The sequence below is a fragment of the Gambusia affinis genome, linkage group LG20 (genome assembly GCF_019740435.1).
Source record: "Gambusia affinis linkage group LG20, SWU_Gaff_1.0, whole genome shotgun sequence".
Taxonomy (NCBI): domain Eukaryota; kingdom Metazoa; phylum Chordata; class Actinopteri; order Cyprinodontiformes; family Poeciliidae; genus Gambusia; species Gambusia affinis.
The window spans coordinates 23,735,130-23,744,333 of record NC_057887.1 but is presented as its reverse complement, the minus strand read 5'-3'; positions in this window follow the sequence as shown (position 1 = coordinate 23,744,333).

Genomic DNA, 9,204 nt, shown 5'->3' with positions numbered 1-9,204 from the left:
AACAGGAAGAAGCTGTCAGGTGTTTTCAGTCCTATTTAAATCCTAAATGTTTTGCTTCAGTGTTTTCTGTTTTCATTCTGTGCCTCTGATTTGCTCAGTTGAAGCTGCTTTGATGTTTGTGCCGCTCAGAGATCTGTTACCGAGTCAGAGGAACCACATCGCTGGAGTTTTACACTTTACAGACTTCAATGTGTCAGAGATAAACACAAGATGACAAACTGCACTGCTGGCATCACCTCTCTGATGAGCCAGCACAAACACGTCAACAACTGCGCTCACATATGCTGCAGTTCATGGACAGACCAGCAGGGGGCAGCAGAGCGCTTTCAGACCTTCCTCTGGTCTGAGCAGCATCAAGCAGGAGAGAGATGGAGAGCTGACATGAAACCATCAGGAAGAGAAACGCAGTATCTTTGTTTTGACTTTATGACAAATGAAATGAAACAAACGATGCAGGAAGGAGCAGGCTGGAGAAAAAGGCAAAGTGAAGAAGAGCTGAGCTGAAAATGGAGCCGCTGAGGAGAATCTCCACACCAACCTAAGACAGCAGAGGTGGCAGCAGAGGATGAAATCAGACGAGATGTTTAAAGCTGCAAGGCAGAGAAGACAGCTGAGAGCTTCACGCTTCGCTCCAGCAGCAGAACAGAGAAGGTTTGCTGAGAGCCGCACCACTGCTGGACCGTAAAACAGCTGCTAGTGCCGCTCTGCAGCAGGGAGTACAAACCTGAGAGTCAGAGTTCACGACCTTTAGTCTTCACATCATGTCTGACATTTGAACACCAGAAGTTACTGTTACTAGGAGTTATTTTCTGTTTTTAAACAGCGTGTGGAACGTTTAACTGTCCATGAGAAGACCAGACTGAGCCTTGGTGCCAGAACCCTAATCAGTCTGCTTACAGTTGATTAGCTTTGGAAATATGTCAACATTTCCAAACCAAGCGTGGCGACCTTGAACCCTTCCAGTGTGACCCTTGCAGCTTTACAACTTCATATGGAGCCAAAACTGACCTTTTTATTTCACGTTTACCAAGTTGCTGTCTGGGACTGAAGATCTGGAAACCTGGAAATGAATGCTAAAGGATTTCATGAAGTGACTGATTTTATTCTGCTGGTTTAGAAACGTTTCTGTCCGATTCTCAGAGGAAATGCAGATCAGATCTGATTCATGAAAATATAAAAATACACTTACAAAAATGAATAGAATCATTTTATTTTTGGAGCACATCAACATGATTGAATGGTACATCCAACCATCCATCTGTTTGCTGCTTTAGTTTTCTGTGTCGTTGATGGAAAGGTGCTGCTCTCCAAATGTCTCTCTTCGTTTCTCCTCCCTTTATTTCCGTTTTAAATCATTTAACCGTTTCCTTTCCTGTTTCCTCCACCATGGATCTGCTGCTGGTTTGATCCATTTCTGATTTGAAGGATTATCTGAAAAGCTCTTGATCTGCCAGAGATAAAACATTTGTGAATGTTTCTACATAACATCACTGCTGGGCCACAAGCGGCACACATCTGTTGATCCGCTGTCTGAGGGTCGGACTCACAAACACCTGAGTCACTGAAAGCCTCTCAGCACTAAGAGGGTCACGAGTAATAAAAACCAAACACAGCAGCAGCAGAAACCCGACCAGAACCGACCCAAAGCCTTCTGGCTCTTTGTCTCATGAAACATGAAGCTGCGGATCCTCACAGCGCCGAGCCGCGGATCAGGCAGAGGAACCGGGTCAAGCAGCTCTAATTACACACAGCAGCGGCTTATTTGGTCATAATGGCGGCCGTTGATGACCAACAGCAGAGAGACCGGCGCTTCTTCCAGAGATGAAATTTACATATAATGAGGACAGAAACAGAAGAATGGAGACGCAGCCTGCTGGCCAACTTCAGCGTCCAAAAGAGAGAGAGGAAAATCCAACACAAAGACGACAAGCTGCCAGTCTCACACACTGTGGCAAATCACAGCGACAAGAGATGCTGATAGAGAAAATGATGAGGAACGGAGCCGGAGGATGAGAAAACTCAAACCGAGCCAACGGCTGGTTAGCAAAGAAAAGAAAAGACGATTATCCGTCTGCTCAGGTGACCCAAAGGGAACGAAGCGTGGAGATTTACACACAAATAAGAACAACAGAGTGAGCAGCCATCGCACCAGTTCTTAAAATAGAATGATCTGATGTAGAAAACCTGCATGTGGATTTGTGCTGAAAAAACAAACAATAAGATGTTTTACAAGAAGTAGAAAAAACAGCAGGGGTGTGAATACTTATTGAGTTTGATTGATTCCTCCCCACAAAACCATCACTGCTAATAATCGATCAATCGAGTTTGTTTGTATAACATAAAGTCCTAAAAACTCTATAAATTCATCATACAGTCACTAAAAACCAGCAACAATGTCTCATTAATTATGGTTCAAAAGAAACTCCAACCTGGTAACATTAAATACGCTCAGTGTTTCGGCTGTTTTGCAGATTTCTGGAAGTTTGTTCCAGATTTGTGTTGGATCAACCCGAAAAATTAAACATTTCAACTCTCAGCCTACTTAGCAGGAAAAGGCTAATGTTAGCTTAAATTAGCAAACTCACTCTGAGTTAAAGTTGTTTCCACATTCCACTGATTTCCCCTGATATTTTATTATTTTATCACCTCTAGCGTCTTCCTGTGGAAGGGGTTCAGAAAGTCAGATCAGATTGTTTCTATAATTCAAAATGGCCACCGTCTTCTCTCTCCTCCAACGCACCAAACTGGACCGCAGGTTCTGACCCGATGTGTGGTTGGAGCTACGCTGCTCTGAGAGCAGCTAAAATCATCCTGTGGGTCAAATAAATAATCCAGCATCTTCCAGTGAAGAGACGACGTTCAGACATTTAGCTTCCTTAGCCTGCTAGCTAACCAGCTAACAGAGCTGGAGTTTTACTCTGCTGAGAATCCTGAGAGCAACTAGAAGCTGGGTAGTTCTGAATAACAAACTTTACTCATTATGACTTTAATTTAGACACATTAGTGAAACAGAAACTGCCTAGGACAGTTTGAGGCCAGTGGAGAAACTCGACCATGGAGAAGGATAATGAAAGACCCTGAATAAATATGATTTCTTGTGAAAACAAACAGCAGACACACCTCTGGTTGTGAGAACCTCAGCAGTTCGTAATTAGATGAAGTAAATTAAAAGCAGGAAAGGATTTGGACCAGGACTGTTTCTCCATAATCCCTGCTAATCCAGCGCTGACGGAACTGGAGGAAGTTTCCTGTAATTGAGGAGAAGATGAAAGCCCAAAATATCCAGAGTTGGAAAATATCTGTGGATTAATTAGGATTGTGTTTGTTTGTGCTGAATGGTGCAGATATTAGCGTGTAACAGCATCTGTGGCGTGCATCAGAAGGTAATTGTTCACACAACCAGAACCACCAGAGCAGCTCGTTCACCGGCATCAAGCATGTTGATTGGATTTCACTGCTTTGATCGCTGAGCCTCTATTTTTTACCCGAGGAGGGAAGGACGATGAGACTGTAAACATGCTGCATGTGTTCACTTAGAGGAGCTACTTTAACAAGAACGCTTCTCTGAATCACAGGATTTTATTTCACAGCCATTTTTTATTTTGAAGTATTGATTTTGTTTTCCAACCTTTTTAGTTTTGGAGTATTTTCTGTCTGAAAGTCTTTAGATTTTCATTGACCAGTAAGGGAATTGAACCACTTACCTCAGCGTTATCAGCACCACACCTCGTCCAGCTGAGCTAACATCAGTTGGACAAGGTTTTCTTAAATACAAGGTTACTCAGAATGTTGAGTTTCCATGGATTTAAGAAAACTTACATGATCTTACCACAAACAAGATTTGAGTAAAGAGATCCTATTCTAATGTTTTTCAAAATCAATGTGCATAATGGTTAAATATACAACCTCCTGCTTTTATGAAGAATTGTTTTCCAGAAGACTTCATATTTCTGTTGGCCTGTGTGGGAATTGAACCCATGACCTTGGTATTATAAGTACCCTACTCTGACCAGCTGAGCTAACCAGCAACACTTTATGCTGAGTTATCATCAATGTAAGAAAACTTAAACGATCTTGACAAAAGCAGTGATATTCTAAAGTTGAATTATGAATAAATTAAAAATCTACTACTACTTTGAAGAGTTGATTTAATGAAAGTCATCATGTTTCAGTTGTTCAATGTGGGGATTGAACCCATGACCTTGGCATTATGAATACCACGGTGCAACCAACTGAGCTAACCGGCCACACATAATCATATGTAGTCATCAATATAAGAAAAACATACATGATTTTTCTACAATGAAGATTTGAAGAAATGCTGTAATGTTTTTCAAAATCAACATGCTTAAAGGTGTATTTTCCAGCAAAATTTTATTTTGAAGTATTGATTTTGTTTTACAACCTTTTTTATTTTGAAGTATTGATTTTGTTTTACAACCTTTTTTATTTTGAAGTATTGATTTTGTTTTACAACCTTTTTTATTTTGAAGTATTGTTTGTCTGACAGACTTTAGATTTCCATTGACCAGTAAGGGAATTGAACCACCTACCTTAGCGTTATCAGCACCACACCTGTCCAGCTGAGCTAACATCAGCTGGACAACGTTTTCCTAAGTACAATGTTACTCATAATGTTGAGTTTCCATGGATTTAAAAAACTTACATGATCTTACCACAATTAAGATTTGAGTAAGGAGCTCATATTCTAATGATTTTCAAAATCAATGTGCATAATGGTTAAATATACAACCTCCTGCTATTGTGAAGGGTTGATTTTATTAAAACTTTATATTTCAGATGGTCAGAGTAGGAATTGAACCCATGACCTTGGCATTATGAGTACCACGCTCCGACCAACTGAGCTAACCAGCCACATGTAATGGTGAGGTAAGTGGTTCAATTTACCCAGAATGCCCTGCACTTTATTCCACTTCATTTGACCCAGAACGCTGCTGCTTGTGTTCTCACTAAAACCATCGACAGTGAATTAGAACCATTATAGAATAAAAATGGATTTTCAAACGTCCAAAATGTCTTCTGGTTCTGATCTGCTCTTTTTCCCCAGAACCAGAACCAGACACAAAGATGCAGCTTCAGCTTTTAGGCAGTACAAATCTGGAACAACCTTCCAGAAAACAACAAAACAGCCGAAACACTGAGAGTATTTAAAACCCAGCAGGTTGAATGTTTATCTCTTTTTTTGTATTTATTTATCGTTTTGTTTCTCAGGTGAGACTCTGACCTGAAACCAAACAAATGATGGAAAGAAGAAGAGAAACTTCCTGTTTCTGATCAGATGGTTATTTACTGACTAATTAATTCCTCCTTATATCTGAGAACCGGAACCAATCAGAGGATGGTTCACATATTGATCTCATATTGATCAGAGCGCACCGTTGGGCCTGACTGAAGCAGGTTCTGTTCAGACGGGTCGCCCTGCAGCAAAGCAGTGCCGGCGTTCTGACTGACAGGAGAGCAGAAAATATTCAAACATCTTTGTGTGAAAAGAAAACAGATTTTACTGCTGAGTCCCAGAAAGCAGGGCGATGCGGTTTGGGTTCTAACCGAGTTAAAAGGTGAGTTTGTCTGTAAATGTCTGAAGGAGATGGATTTACCTTTTCCTACTGATGCCACGGCAGAGAGGCTGCTGGGACGGCGGCAAGAACATGCAAACTGCTTTCCTGGCAAAAACAGACGAGAGGAAAACTCTTAAGACAGTTAACTGCAGCCTGCAGGAAAACAGCAGAAATATTCCTGCTTCACCTCCATAAAACGCAACAAAGTTCACTGGAAAAAACAGAAAACTGCGTCTTTTAACGTTGATAAAACTGGGATTACATTTTAATCAGAGTTTTAAATCAAATTAGCATCAACAAATAGAAACTATTTTCATCGACTTCAAGTTCTTCAATTGCAAATATTCATTAAGGAATTATGGGAAATGTTAGTCAGGAGATCACAACAACGATCAGCCCATTTATTTATCTGTAAAAGAGGTCATGTGGAGCAGTCTTCAGCAGTCAGCATCTAACTGCAGCTTCATTTTAATCTCTTTTCAAAAAGCCTGACCTGCTGTATTACTAAACAATGAGAGGAATGTCCGCTGCCTTCCACACTAAAAGTCACATTTATTGTAGTTTGGTCGGTCCTGGAGGCCTTGGAGCGGCCCAAACCTGATCGAAAGATTGTAAACATGTTCTGGTTGGTTCAGCGTGAAATGGTTCGGATTGGAACCAGTTTGGTGATGATGACATGTGGGGCGTTCCTCAGAACTCCACTTTGGCTCATTTTTATTCAACAGTTTCATGATTTTACTATAAACGTTTTATCAGCTTCCTTCATCTGGTGATCAGCCTGTTGCTTTCAACAACTATAAAATCCATCAACGGACCACGGCGGCCATCTTTACTTCTGTAAACTGAGCGCTGCGGCGGCCATCTTTACTTCCATAAACTGAGCGCTACAGGGGGACGGCTGCGTTCTTCTTCTACGGTCACTTTGGGGTCGGAAAACATTACGCAAATGGTGGTTCAGTGAACTAGCAGAATTATTTTGATCAAATCATGTAGAGCTTTTATATAAAATAATTCAATGAGAGCGGAGAGTTTGCAGCGAACCCTGGTGCTGTGAGGTAGCTGCAGGGCTGCAGCGCCCCCCGCAGGAACACTGCGGTCCCGCTCCTCCTCCACCCAGATCGCTCCTTATAGCTTTTATCTGTTTTTAGTCAGCAGGCGGCTTGTTGTTGAGCTCTGTGTCCAAAACAAACCTCCCTCCTCACCCAGAGAGTGGGAGTCCAGTTGGTGGTGTGAAGAACGGCATTGTGGGTAAATGTCACAGAGAGCCTTCTGTTCTAGATCTGACTCAGTGAACGGAGAAAAAACGTTTTATCAGGTTCAGACAGAGACAGACAGAACGGCAGCAAAGATTTACACTCACTGCCTGTCGGTGTTTAACCCACCAGAACCATTTAGCTGACCTCTGCCTGACCTCTGCCTGACCTCTGCCTGTTCTGGTTCTGTTTGATCTGTCCTCTGAAATATTTTACATTTAATCTCTTCTTGAAACATTCTTCACATTTACATAAAAGCCCTTGTCTGTTCATTCAGATTTTTAAGAACATTTGGTGGAAAACTCTTTTAAGCTCCACATTTTGTCCAGTTACAAACTCAAATCTCAATAAATTTCACTGAAATTTGTTATGATGCCTCAATAGTGGAAATGAAGAAATAAAATTGTGAAAAGTGTCTCCTAATAAACACCTGGCAGAACTGACCTGAAGCTCTGCACATGTGCAGAATGGAGCGAACCACAGATTGGAATTTGACTAGGCCGCTCTAAAACACAAAGCAATAATTCCAAATAAATGTAAAGAATAATTACAACCTTGTACATAAACTTGTTATCCTTTTCACATTTTATCACATTATAGTTTCAAACTTTCTACCACAGAAATAAGCTTTAGCAGAAGCTAACTCTTCCCTCTCAACCACAGCTAGCCGTGCTAATTCAACTCAAAGCAACTGCTACAGTAAACTTCAACAAGTAATAAACGTTTTTAAAAACATTTTTCACCATGAATATGAAAGAAAAATAGAGATAATACTTTATATTAACCAGGAATTAAATGAAACGCCCTCTGCTAGCGAGCTAGCATCATTCTGGAAAGTATGCTAATTAGGGTGACCAGACGTCCTCTTTTTCCCGGACATGTCCTTCTTTTCAGACCTAAAAAAATGTCCGGGGGGAATTTAAAAATCGTCCGGGATTTTGGTCAACTGCCTCAAAACACATTACAGAGCTTACAGTGCATTGTGATTACATTGCCACTCCGTTCCACTACTCCATTCCAGGTTTCTTTGTATGGCAAATTAGTCTCGCCCTTCTCCCCAAATCCAATCACGTTGCATTATGTGTGCGAGTTTGTGTGGGGAAAGTAAAGATAGCTGAGTTGACTTGTACAACGGCCGCTAGACTAGTTAAACCTTAAGTGTGACAGGCGATAGAACATGTGTGTCCGCCGATTCTACGGCAAAAATGAAGTTTTTACAGAAATTTAGTAAATAAATATAAAATCATGTCATTTATTTGTTTCTGTACCTTTTCTATTTATGCAACAAGTGTAAACTGCGACTCTTTAGGACTCAGTAACACACACACACACACACACACACACACACACACACACACACACACACACACACACACACACACACACACACACACACACACACACACACACACACACACACACACACACCTCCGCTCTCCGCAGGTGTTTTGGAGGGAAGCAAATGAAAGTTGGCGTTTCCAGTCATGGCTGACGTCAGGTTGCCTCCCATCATGGCGCTGCACCCGCTGACAGAGCGAGCCATCTGGGCCCCTCCACCCGCCCTCTGGGCCGCCGGCCAGACTGGGAGGACTGGGAGGACTGGGAGGACTGGTGGGTCGCTCCCCAAGCTGCAGCGTTTCTGTCATTTCAGCGGCTTGATGTCCTCCAGATCGGTTTCAACTCCACCGACTGTCGAGTTTCACTAAGACCTGAAATAATCAGATTTCTTATGAATCTGTCTCCACAGGATCAGAATGAACTTAAATGCAGGATCACAGTTTATTCTTTCAGCCACTGTATGTCTTATATCAGAACTGCTCCATCTTTTCCAGTTGATTCCCAGAAACCTGCAGAACCATCTTTAGGTTTGAGATCTAGAATAATTTACAGTCGATTTCCAGCAGCAGATGTGACTCCATTATGTGTTAAAGTACAGGATGAATAGTTTATTGTTCAGCAGGTAAAAACATTTTAGTTTGGCCATAAAGGCCTTTAGGTCCAAGATTTTGTTGAAAAGAACACAATTTCGTCAATTCTGATTAGTAAAATCAGTATTTATATCTTTATTTGAAAATGTTTCCAGTATTTATTCAAACTAATGATTTAAAAGCAGATTTGCAAGCAGCAAAGTTTATTTTGAGTAAAAGTAATAGATCCTTCCAACAGGAAGCAGAAAGCCTCCACATTTAAAAACAAATACTTTGAGTTGCAGCCAATATTTTCTATTTTAGGAAGATTTTACTTTATAATCAATTTGTCCCAATTATTAATAATGAACTGAAGTCTGGATATTAACTAAATATGGAGAAATTATCCAGATGACCGGATCTGGAATCCGATCATCCGATCCTTCATGTGGAACCAACTGTTCG